Consider the following 18,549-nt stretch of genomic DNA (forward strand, 5'->3'; position numbering starts at 1 on the left):
AAAATATAACAGATGCCCGCGAATTCGTCCGAGCACGATTTAAAAAAAATCTAGTAATAAATATAGCCTGTCACCCGGGGATAGTGTAGCTTTCAGGCAGTGATTTTTTTTTAAATCAGTTTAGTAGTTTTGGAATCTATTCAGTACAAACAAACAATCAAATCTTTTATCTTTATAACATTAGTATAGATTATTTCTGTCTGTGCATTATTCCATCGTCTTTATTATACAATTTCATATCGTTTGAAATCGTCAATTAAACCCGGGCACTGGTTGATCCCGAAGGATAGATGGAGAGGGGAGGAGATAGACGGGGGAGGGGAGGGTGCGCTGGCGCTGTGCCAGGCGGCGTCTTTGGACGCGCGCCAAATCGGGAGCGAACACAGGAAAAAATGGCCGTCGCGCATCTTTGATATGCGTCACGACGCGCGCGCAGTTGTTGCATGATTTTAATGAAAGTTTTCATGGCATCGGAGATATGTTTTCATGACTTATGGAAAATTATGGCGTGGTTACTAATATTTTCCATAACATTATTTTTCTCAAAATGAGAGAGAAATTGTAAAGATAGAGATTTATTACTTAAATAATTCGCATTACCATTTTCCCTTTTTCTCATTGTTTAAAAACACATTTATTTAAAATAAATACACAAATATACATGTGCATGTGCATTTATTTACGATCAACGTTTGAATATATTTTATTAATACAACAAACTTGTAGCTTAAGGATTTTGTGCGAAACAAGTTGGTGAACAAGACGCTCACTAGTTGGTGAATTAGACATGATCGATCTTGCTTACATAACGCAACGAACGAACTACATACGTTACGTATCAAGAGAAAAACACGCATCGTTAATCTTTCATCACCTTGAAAAAAACTTCCTAAAAGATTATCAATATTAAGTGAAAAAATAAAATAATGAAATGAAAAATACAACTTTGATATTATACCTGAGTACCACATTTAAGGATCTTTCCTTTCATTTGAAACAGAAAAGTAAGGTAATCCCATTGATAAACCTTTTAATATTTAATAAATAAATGGAATTAAATTTACTACGTATTTTCTGCCGGAAAGCAACTTTCTTGTAATATTTTTTAGTATATAACATTGTTTATATAAGGTATACAGTTAAGTTCTCCAATGATTATTGTAAGATTCAAGCTCTATGGGGGCTCTTGACTATCTGTGGGTGAATGTCTGCACTGGATACCAGAGGGAGCCACTTTGGGTGTAGGAAAGTGCACGGATGGATGTGGTTCCGTCCCACATCCCTTTACGTCCCGCCGACAGTTACGTTACATTGTGTGCTACGCAGTTTATCTTCCGGATTTTCGAGCCGCCATAAAGTTTGGATAGTACTATACTCTTTACCTATACATTTTACAGGGACATTTGGAACACTTGACGCTGTAATGAAAAACAACCGCGACCGCAGCGCAGCGGATTGGCAGTGCTCCAAGGCGCAACAAGCGACGCCTCAGTCTATGTCACACAAAACTACGCGGAACAAAGTTTTCAATGACCGTAAGTAGGTATAAGAAAAAATATTTTTAACTTTTTCGTTTGTGAATTTGTGATAAAATGTCAACCTACTCTTTATATTTGATGTTTCATGTGGTAATTAAAAAATATATTCAAACAAAAAGGAACATCGTAGAGTTTGTTGAAATATTATCGTTTATTATTTTGACTTTGGTATTTTCATTGAAAATTATTACTTCATGTTTTACTTTAATCAGTTTTATTGATGTTTTAATCGTCTTGTCAAACAAACCACAAAGTTCAAATGTGCTCAAAGGTCGACCTCTTTTTAAACTTATCCTTTAAATCTTTATACATATTAAAATAATAAGTTTTGTGGTTAGGCTTAGCGTACAAAATCAGCGCAAAGTACAACTGGCATAGTGTAAACACTGACTGCCAGTCCAGCGCTACTTTTCTACTGTACTGGTATAATTTATCCAGGTATTATGATCGTGAAGAGTAAATATTTTTACTAAAATTTTTAAAATTAAAATGGGTTAATAAGTACATTAATTTTAATATAACGTTTCACAGAATAATTAAAATTATAGGCAACTTTGATACTGAAAAGAAAAAAGAAAAAATAATCTTGTTCCAGACCTAATTTTAAAATGAAGTCGCACTCTGACACCAGAAATAAATTTATTTTAATTGAAATCTAAGAAATAAATTAGAAACAAGATAATAAAAAAACTGTTCTAACTTACGAAAGTTAAAATGTGTTCAAATCCACTTTTTACAGTAAAATTTTAAGTAAGTTGTGATCTAATATTTTTTTACGATTGACTTTTTAATAATTTTAAACAGAATGAAGCCCAGTTTATTATTATTAATTTGTGTTTGTTTAGTTCCAAAGATATTCTTGGAAAAATTTTGGCCCCAAGGGAATTATTACGATAATAAGTACATTAGTAAAAAAAATATGTTTTGATTAATCTTAAACGTTTAAATGACATAGAGGTTATAAAATTTCACCTCAAACGTGTAAGTAAAGAAAATCATAAAAAATATGAAAGTTGGATATTTTATCAAATAAAAAAGATAAATTTTAAAATGACTATTCAAAGTGTGGCGGTGTCTTAATAAAATATAATACATTCGACTATTACCAGTTTTATTACAGCGGTGGAGTGCTGGAGTCTTGGCGTGAAGCCAAGTACTGAACACACGCGCCCTCTACGTGTACACTCAACAGGCTAGCTAATTTGGGATATATCATCAACAGTTTTCATGTCCGTAGACGGCGGAGTTTATTACTTTGAAGTGGTGGTGTGAATTGTTGGTCTGTATAAATGTATGTATACGTAAGTTATATATGAGGAGCGTCAGAACAAAAACCGATAAATCACATTTTGACAATTTTTTTTTTATTATGATACCAATTGATTGTGAACCACGAATTTATCCATATTTTTACACTTTTCAAAAAAAAAAAAACAATGCAACGTATCGGTTTTTTGTTCCGACGCTCCTCATATGTATATTTGGTATAGTAACGCGATTGAGTGAATTGTAAACTTTCATTATTTGCTTTTCGGGCTTTAACTTTACTTTACTTTTACTGATTCCTACTTTATTTTGTATTTTCAACAAATATTTATGTTGAACTGTACATCTGACAGACATTACTGATAATATTCCGCTTCGGGGATGACGCTTTCGGCAATAATATTTATCTTTCCTCTGCCAAGATCTTGTTGAAGCGTCCACAATATTACCTTGTCGCTTATTACGTGTCTAGTTTATTTATTTAACTTTAAAAAAAATCTTTAATGTGTCAAATATTTAATTAATTTTATCATAAACATTATCATCAAATCTTCATATATAAGTTTAAAGCAATGTATAGAAATCTACGATGAAATTAAACTTAGGATTTCAATTTACATTTCCGTATTGTTCTTTACTTTAAATCAAAAATTTTAAACCATTTTATATAAAACATAGAAAACATAACCTTGCATTTCGTTAAACATTTTACGTTCATTGCACGCCACCTGTGAGCCTGTGACTAACGCCCGCTGAAGGTTAACGGAAGATTACGCGAAAGAGGAAATATTCAACTGAAATTTTAAAACACGTAAAGGGGTATAGTTATATGCATATTTCAAGATAAGGAGTAAAGATTTTAAGGTTAGGAATCACTAGAACCGTAGGCCGTCATACTCTCGAAAACTTCAAAATTTTCCTATCGATTATGAGGTAGAAGGCTAATGCATACGGTATTTTTTCGCTCCGATGAATTGAAATGGAGGGAAAAGTACTTACGATTATATTAAAAAAAGTGAAGTAAATGAAATGTAACCTTTCTCGCGCTACGCACCGCGGTCGGTTGTCGGTGACTAAGGCGCTGGCAGCCGGCCAGTATCTCGACCTATATACCGCCCTGTGTCTTCCTACTAGACTCCTCTACACAATCGAATTAGGTTATCACTTTATTTTATTGCTGTATATGGAATTCCAGAGGCTTAAGGTACGTTTACACTCGAGATTCGATCCGCGGATTTTATTTTATTGATTCATAGATTTATTCTGGTATTTTAAAACTTATTGATATCTTCCATGACTGTCCAATATTTATAACACTCAATAAATAATAATCAATGAATTTATTAATAATTACAATTACAAATCATTGTCATATAAGCACCATTTACAGCTAGATTAGGACTAACCGTGGGTTTCTCAGACCAAAATCTTATATATAAAATTCTCGTGTCACAGTTTTCGTTCCCGTACTCCTCCGAAACGGCTTGACCGATTCTCATGAAATTTTGTGAGCATATTCAGCAGGTCTGAGAATCGGCCAACATCTATTTTTCATACCCCTATTAAGTTTTTTTAACTGCGCGCGGACGGAGTCGCGGGCGACAGCTAGTCTCTTTATAAAATATATCGTCATCCCTGTAATTATCTTTGACAAAACAGAGTTTTATACGGAGATTTTGATCTCAGAAACCCATAGTGAGTAATATATAAAAAAGTTCTTAGGTAAGAAAGGTATCGAAAGTTTAGATTTAATGTAATGAGAGTATTCAAAAATATTGAATTATTCTTCGTCATGTCGCAGCAACTCTACGCTCGGCGCGAGGGCGTGGCTTCGCGCCCGACAATGCTCTGGCGTGATAAGTACAATCAACACGAAAACTGTTAGGCATTCACAAAATATAATAATCCGAAGATATGAAATAGTTACTAAGAACTTAATTGTTTCCGTTATTTTTCTAAAAGAACCTACCTATCAGTTTACTTGGTATGCTAGATTGAAGGGTCTCAATCGTATCGGTACAGATTCCAATTCGAACTATTTATTCGCAAAATAGACGTGACAAATCTCTTTACGAAAATATTTATTGGAATCTTACGTCTATGATAAAATCTGACATTAGTTTTCGTCGTGAGTGTACTGTGGCTGCGCCGACGCACGCCATGTACGGCGCTCTACCCTGCACCCCGCACCCCTTGAGATACGTACTTGGCTCACATTTCGCCATAGATACACTCTTAATTTTAAATACTTATATTAGCATTTTTTTCTTATTAATATCCCTATATGGTATAATGTTACATTATGCACGACTCGTTCCGTTCAACTACATTTTAAATATAACTTACAAAGACGGCTTGCAACTTGGTTATCGTGCCATTTTTAAATTAATTATATTTATTAACGGGTTAAACTACTACATTTAATAATTGTTCCATTTACGAAACACTACAACTATGTATATGTTTCGATTGTCGTACCACTTGTATTAGTACATATCGCCATCTCTTTCAGTCTCAATGATAGAACAGAGATCAATATGTATCAATAAAACAATTGACGCATCAGTCGAATTCCACGGTAAAAATTTGCAGCAAAAAACAATCATTATTAATTTTTAATGCGTACTTAATCTATTTCCTACACTTTCTTTTATCAGATTCTTTCTGTCCCGAATTTGTTAGTGGTAGTTAGTAAGACATGGTACAAATATATATTTTCGCATTCATTTTCATCGAAATTTCAATGAGGCTAAATGTCAATGACCTGTGCAATATGATCATAATTCTTTGTGAAAGCCCGCGCTGCGGTGTGCCTATTTTCGCGTCCGCGCTTGTCACTCGACGCATGTCTATTTGTTTACCGAAATACTATTTGCTTTTTCTTAATAGTAACGGAGTGTACACTTTTACAAACACCTGATAGATTAACGATTTTTATCAGAATTATGATGCATAAAAAACAAAAGATAATCACGTATTTTTTACTTTTTTTTTTCAATGACTTGGTTTACAATATTTCTTGTGCTTGTCTTTGGGCAGTTTAAATACATGATAACAACTTTATCAGTAAATGAATATGTCCAATTAATATTATATGCAAAAGAACTATCTTAACTAAAAGATATCTTTAAAATAGGTGAATGGATAAAAGGATCCATTGATTTATACAACAGGCAAACATTAAAATTTCTGGTCTATATTAATAATGCCTATTCTGTACTTTTCCTGGTCGTCACTTATGATATTCGAAGTATCATTCGCTTTTGAGATATTTTAGTTCTTAAGAGGACTATTTTTTTTAGGCAATCCTACTATAAACCAATAACTTTCTTAGTTAATTTAACATTTTATATCCTGAAGAAGTTACAGTCTATTCAGTTGTTGATTCTCCTAAGTGCAGTTTTATTAGGTTAATCTAAATCATGTTACACTAGTTCCAGTTTCCCAAATGTTGAAATACTGGTCTTCAACCGCCGACATTTGCGTCAGAAAACCGAATCGTTAATCGTTGATACATCCGTTGTTGTTCTCATTCTCGCCGATGGTTTACTTTACTGAACGAATACTGTTTCTTAACATTACTCGGTTAGTAATCAGACGAATGTTGCCATAATAACATTTATTTGGTTGAAACAAATCGATCAAGTGTTGCTCTCCTTAAGAATACAGGAATAATTTTTCTTAGGATTTTGTAACTATGTCCCAATATGTAAGGATTCGAAGATAAGTATCCAAAGTAACTGTACAAAATTCTCTAAGTAATAATGTAAGTTGTAAGTAATTAAAATACTTTAAAATGATCACAGATTTTCATTTGGCGCGGTCCTGACACACCCCTCTCGCTTCTACATTCATACACCTACGCACATCTTAATGTTTATATGTGTTTTTAAATATACATATAAATGTTTTGTTAAGTCGTACTAAAAGTCATCTCCTGTTTTTATCGATATTATGTTCTACATATTAAAAAAAACAATACTAACTGATTTTCTTTGTACATATGTACTCATTTCTAACATCACAACGTAGCGTTCTAGATCATGCGCCGGCGTCGAGTGAAACATGATCCGCGCGCGCGCATTCCCTATACGGCTGTAGTCACTCGACACTGACCAATCACAGAACGTAGAATACACACCCAGCTAACATACTCACTTCTCGAACTTGTACACCCATTTTAGTATTAATAATAAATAATAAGTAATTGTGCGAAAAGCACATGATTAAGAAATAACGACCGAAATGAACATTTGGAGGAAAAAACTGTTGCGCAGATCTCACATAGAACTGGATACAACAGGGACAGAGAGATAATTATTTACTAATTGTTAATATAATCACTAGAAAATCTTAATAAACTAACTTGATAAATAAACACCCATTGTGATGATTTCTTGTATTAAATCCACTAAGTTCCATCCACGAGTTTGAGAAAATTAATAAATTGGTGTTTTAGTCGAATACGTTACATAAAATTTAATATAAATCAATGTTTCATGATATGTTTTTATTTTATACTTATAAGATCTTAAAAATGAAAACGACGTGAGAGCTTTCGATTTTGCAGAGTTACAGAAAGGGCGCATCTCAATTACCTCCCCCAACACCTTACTTTCATCCCCGGACTGCCTCAGCCCACCTGTTGACCGATAACTTAACAATTCCCGGAGCAATCTTGAAAGTAATCCGGAATATTGGTGAAACAGTAATATACATTAGATATATTTTAAACTTGAAAGTAATCGATGGCAGCTTTAAAAAAACATGCTTTTACATTATATAAAAAAATATAACGTAATTAGTCAGGAACAGTATAAAATTTTTCAGTTGGTTTAAAAACTTAATTATATATTTTTTATTTTTTATAGATCTGTCAACGTTTCTCAATGCTAAATTAACACCTATAATAATAAAGTACAAAGTAAGAGCAATTACGGATAAAATTAGCAGTTTAGCAATTTCTGTCCAGTCTCCGCGGGACAGCTGGGCGCCGAAACCACAAACAAGGTCTTCGATGAAAGTTTTTGGTATATATTACATCAGCTTTTATTACGAAACAATTTCTTTCTGTCCCCATTGTTTGAATACCACTCGTAACCAATACGTTATAATTCTCACGGAGTAGGAAGTTCCGCAAGTGTTAAGTAGTTTGAATGTAAAAACTTTCGAAATAAAAATAAATACGGATTTTCATAAGAATTGTATCCGATACTGAAATATCGGTCTACCTTTTCCTTGTATCATTAAATAACTTGTTAACTATCTTGAGATAAAAATAATTAGATTGAACATGATTCAAAGATTCGTGTCTTCCTTTTCACATGTATTAACAGTTTACAAATTTATAAGTAAGTTATATATATATATATGTATATGTATTAAGCAGGAACAAACAATGTAGCACAGGGATATTAATAAAAAAAAAAGATAACTAAAACCTGTGCAGAAAAGAGTACGGACCAAGCGTCTGTAGATGTGATTTTATATAAAAAAAAAAAACAGTTTACAAAGAGTCGCTGTGGGCACTGATGTAGTGTCAGTCCTAGGAAAACATTTCAATTATTATTTCAGTGGTATCAAATTTAAAGTTTTGTAACAAATATAGGGATAACATGTGAGATTCCACCGTATATGAAATAGTCAAATTTATGTTGTAATCGTGAAAATAACGGAAGATCACTAGATGGAAGACGCTGTAGTAAACAGTAGTTGAGCTTCTCAGTGAATCACATTTTCAATCCCTTGTTAATCTGTAAAATAACATCTTGTTAGTATGGTAAAGTAATTTTGGTTTTAAAATTATCATCGAACACTGAGAGATATGAAAAATTAAATGCTGCTTTATTGGATAAATCGTAACAATTAATATGTTCCTAATCAGTGTTAAGACCCAGTTGCATTTATTTATCTTAATTTTACACAAGCTAAGGATACGTACTAATCTCAATCAATAAATTATCCTTAACTATATTGTTATTAAATGTAATTGAAAAATAATAATAAAAAGATAAAACAATTTAAACGAACAGACTAGCTTCTTTTTCAATATCGTATATACTTAATATGTTCAATTCGATAATGGAACGGTGCTTTGGATTTCAAGGTAAAAGCTTTACAAACGATAAGATAATGTTATCATTGACTTAAATTTAAACGAAGGTTATTTTTAGAATGGAAGTATGTCTTATAAATAACTTAATCAGGTTTGTAATCCGCATTTAGTGATTAACGCCTCCTTTTCTGCCTGTCCCGATTCTGTCCGTCTACATAAAACAGCCTTTACTTATTTAATTACCTACTGATTTTATATTTATTCAAATAAACATCGGACAAAGCAAATAAAATTCAGAATTAAAAAAAATATTATTATAATATTTCAAGAAACCAAAGATCATTCAGGAAATATTTAAGTAAATGACAAATTATATATAAATAACGCGTAATATGTACAACAAAATCATTTTTATACATTCGTGCTTATTTATTTACGGTTCCATAAATGGAATAGTTTGTGAGTAATTGATTAACTATAGAGAATTCCTGGGTTTAAAGTGCTAAAAAAATTAATTAAGTGATTATTTTTACGCTTATCAATTTTAGTTCTATTATTTATAAAAATAAATAAAACAGTATTTATTTATTTATTTATTCTCTATTAGGTGCGAAAGGTCATCAACTTTCATTCCATTCGACGCGAGGTACCTATTTGTTGAATCAATCGATAGCTGAGATTTGACGTCCTTGTCACACTGAATATTTCACGTGTCAACACTCGTACATGACAAATACCGAGCATGTTTTTATTCCAGTAAAATAAATATTTATTTTACTAATATTATAAATGTGAAATTTTAGATGGATAGATGTTTGTTAGAAGGTATCTCCTAAACGGCACGGGTGAGGAAAAAGGATTAAAATTAGGCTTTCGAAAAATTTTAATATTAAATTTCGAACAATAGATTTACTGACAATTGCTTTGTGCATATATTTTAACACCCGTTTCATAAATCCATTAGATTTATTATATCCAAATAATTATCCTCAATTTGACATCTTTTACTACAATATAGAGTGACGCTACAAAGAAGAAAACTGTAGCAAAAAAAAAAAATAATTAAAATTAAAATATTTTTTCGCTTTATTTTATATTGTGTCGATCGAATGCACATAAAGTAAAGTAAATTAATGTACAAAATATAGTACAGCCTTAAAGATTTAACCTCAAACGACAATATTATAGTAACAAGTTTTTTTAGCAACAAGGAATATGTTTTAACTAAAAGCCATATTAGGAGACAGTCGATCCCATATTTCACAAGACTTTATTTTTAATCATGGTAACCGATATTAATCTTATATTTTATTAATATATAGTATAGTTAAAAATAAGTTACAAAAGGGTTTAGCGATCAAGTTCTTAATCTCCGAAATCTTCCTTCGGCTACCAATTAGGGGCGTATGCTTGCTCTATCGTGTTATTAAGGAATTGAATAGATAAGCTTACTAAGGCATAGTTTGCTCAACACACTCATTATACCTACTTATTTGAAGAGTATTTGCAACGTGCGAATAAATCACAATAAAAAAAGATTTTTATATTATAAGGTGGCCAACGAGCAAGCTGTCGCCTGAATTCATCGAAATAGTAATGCGACCGCTGCCTACGCACAAGTTCAATTGTAGTTATAAAACCTTTAAAGAACGGAGGAGGGAGCACAGAACGAGGATATTTCCTCTTCCTAAGCGTCCCCTCTTATGTCAAAACCCTTTCCTTCCCATCATTTCAGACTTAACGTGGAAGTAAAAAAAAAAACTACTTTAGTACGACATATGTTTATAATCTTTCTATTTACGATGAAAAATTTCAATTAGTATTAGTGACCTAAGTGTTCTTCCAGACTACAATTATTCGCATTTACAATATTAATAAAAGAACGAAATTAACTAGTGTAAAGCATTATTAAAGTTAAGAGGTTGAAGTCGTCTGTAATAAGAATTTCAAGCAATATGATCCTACGTTGAAAACTTCAAACGGTTAAATTATGTTCAATTTATTTGAGCTCAGACTACGTCATTAGCGAATGAGAGTGGGAGATATTTTAATATGCGAACGTTTTTTGCTACATACAAATAAACAAATAACAATTGTTGAAAATTAATTACAATTTTAGTTGATTTACCACCTCATTATTCTTTCCTTTTAAAGGAAATTGTTTTAAAATTAATTTTAATTGGAGAAATTTTGAGAGAACATAGCGATTGCTTGCGTATGTTGAAAGTGTTGTCTTTTTTCCATAAGATGGACCGCCGATCAGGTCAATATCTCAGGAGTGTACTGGCTGAGGGCAGCTGCCGACCATGTCAAACAGTGATGAATTGGCTGAAGACGATTGGATTGATAGTCCCAGATTTCTAAAGTGATTAAATTCCAATTACAGTTAACTTAAAGTTAAGGAACCTATTACACTAGACTATATATCGGATGGCTACTCCGGTACTCGTGTGCTTTCGTTAATCTCTCGCCGACAAAGAGCCAGCTGTGGCCGCCAGAGGCGCCAGCGGCGGCGCTCGCGCACCTGACCCTCTTGACTCCACTTGAAGTACTTCAAGTTTAAGTAACAGCACCATTATTGGATAACAGCTTCCTTATGATATGGGAAACTTCTATTAAACGTTTATTGATCCAGCCTCATGTTACTTTTCTAGTGAAATTACTTTTCTAGAAAAAAAATACAATCAGATTGGTAATTTTTTAGAGCAATTAATAAGTTGGGCAACCAGTAGTATCGCCATAAACGGACCGTAGTTCTCGCATTAATCTAAAAGTTGAAGCCGAATGTACGTTGACCTAAAGCAGCCAGATCAAAGTAAGGGACTATGTTGGTGAAAGATATCCAAAAAACAATTAAGTCCAAAAAAAATGATACTCGTCAGAAATTTATAAAAATGTACTCTGTAAATGTAAAAAAAAAATCCGGGATAGCGTAAATTGAGGATTAAGTAAGCGTTAGAAGTATAAAGTTAGCACGCGCGGACACGCAGGCTACGAGGCGTGTGAGGCCGCTTTCGCCCGTGCAGCGTGAAGCTTCGCGGGTCATCGCGCGTGCCCAGCGCGCGTGAGGGTCTACCCGACCCTTTAATACACACCCTGTTTCATTATTTTCTTATTTCACCCTGATTAATGGTGATAAAGGAAATAAGAAACATTGTAATACGAACAAAAATAGTATACCATTACCTAGAGTAGAATTATTAAATTAAATCTATACTAAGGGCCTCCTTTAGTGGCTATTAGTCACTCTCAGTATAGTAGTCAGTAAACAGTAGAGACGAGATATAACAATTTATAATGTTGAGATGTGAAATTAAGTAAGTTACTACATGTATTATAGATATATAAACATATAAGAGAAAGTTCTCGTAGTTCCACAAGCTTATGCAATAAACGTTACGCGCAATTCCGCAAGCAAACATGCATCTACCCTACCTCCCCCAACCCCCACCACATACACGAACACACTTCCTATTCAGCGAACTACCGTTTATGCTGTTTAATAGAGTTTGAGGTCCCAAGCAATTTATAGTGATTCTGTGAAGTAAACTTACGTAAGTTCACGTGAATACAGCTTACAGTAATGTCGACTCATATTTATGCTTTATTCCACATGTTTCATGATAAGAAATACTAGCTGTAGCTCGCGATTCCGTCCGCACAGAAATTAAAAAAACATAATAAGTAGCGTATGTGTTCTTCCACACTATTCTACATCTGTGCCAAATTTCATCAAGATCCGGGAGCTGTTTCAGAGATACCTTCTAACATCCATCCATCCATCCATATATCTATGTAAAGTTTTGCATTTCTAACATTAGTAAGATAGATGATTTAGTTATTTTTAGTCAAACACAAATGCCTGGCCTGTTGACAGAGCCGCTGCTATCGCGGTTAGTTCTGTCAAAAAAATAAAAATGTCTACTGAAATTAAATAGAAAATACGAAATACGTACTGTAGCTATACGATAAAAATATATTGACACTTTTTTAACATTGGAGCTAGTGAACGTTCATAATTTAGTTTGCTTTCATAATTTACTTAAGCCCACTGGTTCAGATATATCGATCTATAATTCCTAAAATCACACCAAAAATCTCATAGTAAGTTTGACATAAACGACGATGACGATAGGAAGGTGCTTGTCGCAAATGTTCGTGCTGGGCCCATTGTAGGTAAATACGTCGACCAAACAAAGGTTTCTAACAGATTTGAGACAAACATCGAACTTTATACAGAATAGACATACAGATTGAATAGTTATACATATTTGAATAGGTAAACAACCTATTATTATGTGTGGTAAGTAATATAATAATATATTTTAAAGATACCAAGACATAACATCATAAATCTGGAATGTAAGAGACATATTACTGAACTAAATCTTGTGAGAAATGATAAAAGAAATGTGTTCCTGAAGTGACAAATAACACAGCATTTTAATAAATTTACTCATAAAGAGTAATCATCAAGGGCCTTTAACTTGACTAGAATGTCTTGGTAATTATGCAAAAGCACCTACGACGTCGGCTGCTTAGTAAATACTTCAGTATGTGTTAAGTTTGTAGTTATTTAATAAGATGCAAGTTAGTATTCTCATTAAATAAATCTTTGTTATAAATAAATAAAGAGGTTGCGATAAAAAGTAGTAATTTCAACAAATTACCTATATATTAAGAAACAAATAACATTTTTTGGTGTTGCGAAAAATAAAACATTTACCGAAGACATATTGACAATAATAATGGTTATCAAAGTAATCCATAGTTTAGTAACTAGACTCTTTGTGATCATTCTAACCTCAAATTTAAATAGATGATACGCACATGAAATTCACCATCATCGGAGGATGTGCAATATATCATTGAATTACAGTTCATTACGCGTCGGGAAAAGCCTTCTCGGGTAATTGATTGACTACCTGGTCGGGGCGTAGGCGGCGTGGGCCGGTTGCCATGGCGACGCCCACGCACCCCCTCGCCTCCTCCGGCTCCCGGCAGCTCCGCTCAGCATTGACCCGGGGGACCTTGACCTTCAGCCGACGCGCGCTCCCGGCGGCCGCGCACCAACATTTGCTGCACCGAACCGATACACGCCCCCCAGGCGTATTTTCGATCGCACTAATTTTGCACTTCGCTTTTTAAACTGTCAGATATTGGCGCCAAGATTAGAAAATTACGATCGAGCTGGAGGTTTAGACAAAGTATCAATCGATAAGCGAAATCGTTAATCGAAAATTAAAAAAATATTATTTGTTATGTATTTTTACTATACAATTTGATACATTTTGTCGATTCTACTAACGATAGCGATAATCGAATGTCAAATTATCTAGACCCGCTGGATATGCATTAGGAACCAGTTTAAATTTAAATCTAAAATTAATAAAGCTAATTATTAAAATTTCTATTCATAGCAATCACTTATGAGGCCTTTACCTGCAAGGTCGCTTCTCATTGAACAGAAAATACTATTTAATTAACATTATAGGTGTAGGTAAAACAAAAAACATTGTAAAAGAAGCGATATAAAGAAGCTAGATTTTTTACTTTTTGAAGCTTTGTTACCGACGTCAATTACATTTTAAGAAACAATGGCAATTAACATAGTTATATCGTGTATTTGAAATTGGAGTTTTAATAGGAATGTATGAGACCTAATTAACCTAATTAAAAATATTCAAAAGAAATAATTATATCTGCCATTTTTTTGTTTCGAAAAGTTAATCGATAAAGGCTGTGAAATAAGGGAAATATTACTGTAGAATATTATTTCAATGGCTACTTAGCTTTCATACATTATCATCATCATCATCATCATCATCAACCTGCCCTTATCCCTAGGGTCGGCACAGTATGTACTACTCCATACATCTCTATCAGCCATCATATCTGAATTTACCCCCTTCTTACGCATATCCTCTTTCACCAATACTTTCTTTGGTCTTCCTCTACCACATTAAATCTAACAATACATCTATACAATATAATCATAATCTATACATAATTACTATTTGACCTCTTCTTAGCTGTAGAGTAATTACATAAAATTTATAGTTCATGAAGTGCCTAGTGTGATTATAAATGGACGTGTACAACGCTCGGTGACAGGAATCATTTTAAAGGCTTAACCGAGGCAGTATAGTTTTAGATTTAAAATGTTTTAACTTAATATTAAAACTGGTTTTTTCTTAAATTATTTTGTCTCATTTTTATACCCTTATATTACAATTACTCTTCTAATTACTTTAAATAGTACTCAGGTAAAGATTAAAAATAAAAATTGTTAAAAGTTGCCTTTCAATAAAAAAGTTGAGCAAAAATAAATTACTTTCGAAACGTTAGCTTGCGTTTAATTTCTTAGGAACTGTTTCTTCATCACCGTTTTGTTATACTTTGGACTCAAGTTGAAGAGAACTCTTACAAAGTTAAACTTACGCGACGAAACTGAAATCGTTTTGCCAGTAATTTTTATGGTTGTACGGATAGGGTTTTTATGAAACAAAGAATGGATCTAAAAATAAATCCTGTTTATGTTTTATTCTGTTTATCGCTGTTATTGGAATTTCGAGTCCAAAAAATACAAAGCTGCATATATTAAATATATAAGAGAAAACTTTTATTCAATTGGAATTGATATATTCATAATGACTAAATTAAATAGCAACATAAAAGCTAGCTTTAGGTAACAAGAGTGATTAGATGTGAATTATTATATATGGGTCATTCCATGTCAAATCGACAAATTTTTTACCTGACCCCCTTTGATTTCGCTGAAAATTTCTTTTTCTACCTCCCGAAATTTATTTTTCAGAATTTTTTCAATTTTTTTTTTCGAAAACTACATTTAAAAACAAAAATGTTGAAAAAAAAGTTCCCAAACGGTCAATTTTTGAAAAAGTTCTGGCAATTTAAAAATAAAAGAGCGGTTTTTTTTTCAAAAATTCATAACTTTTTTTGAGTCGGGAAAAATTTGGAAAAAATCTGAAAAATAACTTTCGGGGGGTAGAAAAGGATAGAAAATTTTCAGCGAAATCAAAGGGGGTCAGGTAAGAAATTTGTCGATTTGACATGGAATGACCCATATACAATAGACTCTAGTGTATACTTGAATCATTTGTATACCCCTAGTGACTAGAAGTATACAAATGTGAGATAGCGAGATAATGTTGTGTACAGCACATTAGAAAGTGCTTTTTATGACATTAGAAATGTTTCTATAAACAATTCTTACTCATATCGGGTTTAATCAGTTTCACACATGATCGCTCCAATGTGCCGTAGGCAGTGAGGCAGCGAGGCGGACGCGTATAATTATTGGCTGTCGTCACAACAGGCAGCGAGGTGAGCCCGGCTTCACGGTCACACTCGCACCCCCTGCGCAGGGGGCGCGGGCGGCTCAGGGTGAGTCGCCCCCTACTGAGCCCCCCGCAACGCCGGTGCGTGTGGCTGGCTAGGTAAGAACAGAGAAGTGACAATTGGTTATTAATGTATGTTTTTTATACAAAGTTCCACCTTTTTATCAATTTTCCTTTTTCAGACGGTATTGAAACTGTTATTCAAGCGCTCTATGTTTATTGCAAAAAATATTACGGTGCTTAATTTTACTTCATAACTTTGTATATCTACTTCAAACTAATCGTTTATTTATAGTTTTAAATTAAAAAAAAAACATACATTTATTCACAATATTGTAATGATAATACACTCCACATTAAGCTAGCACTTCATGAGGCTATATTGACGTATCAAACAATAATTACCTGCGTCCGTCTCCGGTTAGCAGGCAGTGACAATTAATGCCATAGAGACAAGTGGACGTTCGACAGCCACACCAGTGTCACTCATACTGCTACATCTACCTACACCATTCTCATATTCATATTTAATTAACATATTTATAGAATGTATTATGTTATTATTAACATATAATTATTTCACATTTCTACGATTTGGAAAATAAAATAGCTTTTTACTAGCGGCGTCTCCAACTCCATTCTTTAAAGTTAAACAACATATTTGCAATTGCAATTGTCCAAGGGCAGCGTTCGCTTCGCTATTTCGGCGAATTTAGTTGACAGCTTGCTCTTTTGTCGCCAAATAATATAAAAAAAAACTTGGAGACAAGTTAAAATAGATGAGATCTCTCAATCTTTTTTGGTATCATACTTCGTACGAAAAATTTTTACGAATAACGTATCAAACAATGGAACTGTTTGATTTCTAGAGACTTTCACAACCTAATCATCATAAGTATTAGAAAAATTAACGGTGGAGCTGACGTAGAGAGATTATTAGGCAATGCTTCGAAGATGACGACAAGATTTTATTCACGTAAAGATAACGCAGTTTGTTGGGAGATATAATTAAATTAAATTCACACTTCGATAGACAACAACAAGATAAAATCAAGAACAGCTGCACAATGTCGGAAGCCTAAGATCGGCGTTACGTCGTCATCCTAAGCTTATTTCTTTTGTTATTGTCACATCACTAGAATGAGTGGTGATACGTCACTTTGGTGACACGTAGGAATAACTAAATTGCATCCACATATGAAGCCGCATTTAATAATGCCAACATGTAGAGGTTTCTCTAATAAATAGTCTCTTTTACTCTACTAAGTAGCCTGTATACAATACGTAAAATTATTTGCATTTTTTAGAAGGAGAAGGGGAGGGTAATGAATACCGGATCGCCTAGTACTTTTTAATTGATTCAAAGCATATGCTTTATATTATAGTTCATAAAATGAATTATGTGACTTTAACAGGACAAGTTGCATTTTCTTGAGTGCTTTTTAGTGACGCAGTAGACTTAAAACTATAAAATACAGTTATGTTTTTTGGAATCAGTAGTCCAAATTACAGATGTAATTATATGCTGTAGATACGATGTATGACAGTACTTAGGTAAGTTGTCGAGAATGTTTTACTCCTTTTAGAGAATTAAAAAAAATGAACAATCTATCGTTGCCTAAGTTTTTGAACATTAATTTGTACGCGAACATTGTAACATATTCGGTGTTTGTTCACTCCGTGTGTAGACAGACCTCGTGGTGGAGGTCGGCTGGCGCTTCGCACGGATCATGACTCGTGCCCGGAGGCGGAGGCGAGCAATATTGCGGCTTCGCATGGATTACGTCGTAAAGTGTTGGTCGGAAGCCGATTTGTGTTTATTAAGTAATGGAAAGTGTTACATATGCATTATAAAGAATGAATTCACATTTTTACTAAAAAAAAAAAAAATGAATCATTAAGACTTCTGCTTCTGTTTTCCTTACAACCTTTATTACATAAATCATTTCTTAAATTAATATCTAATTACACGTAACCTTACAATACGTTCACTATCATTAATTGGTCCTTACACTAAATGCGCTTCGCTCAAGTAACTTAGCTCAATGAGTCTATGTGAGTAACTAGCCACTTGAATTACAATTCTAATCTCAGACGCCGGCGCTGGGCTTCGAGATATAATCTTTTTATTGATCTTGACATGAAGTACGGAGTCGGCTACAAGAAGTGTACCTAATATACTCTGTTTAAATTCGAACAGTTTTTAAAGACATCATCCTTAATCAAATTGTAAATGCAGCTTTCCAATCGATCCGTTGAATTAATAAAGACGACTCTCCTCTTAATTGTATTAATTAATTTATTAATACAAGTAAGAGTAATTAATTTG

The sequence above is a fragment of the Papilio machaon genome, chromosome 2, assembly GCF_912999745.1.
Source record: "Papilio machaon chromosome 2, ilPapMach1.1, whole genome shotgun sequence".
In the NCBI taxonomy this organism is placed as follows: domain Eukaryota; kingdom Metazoa; phylum Arthropoda; class Insecta; order Lepidoptera; family Papilionidae; genus Papilio; species Papilio machaon.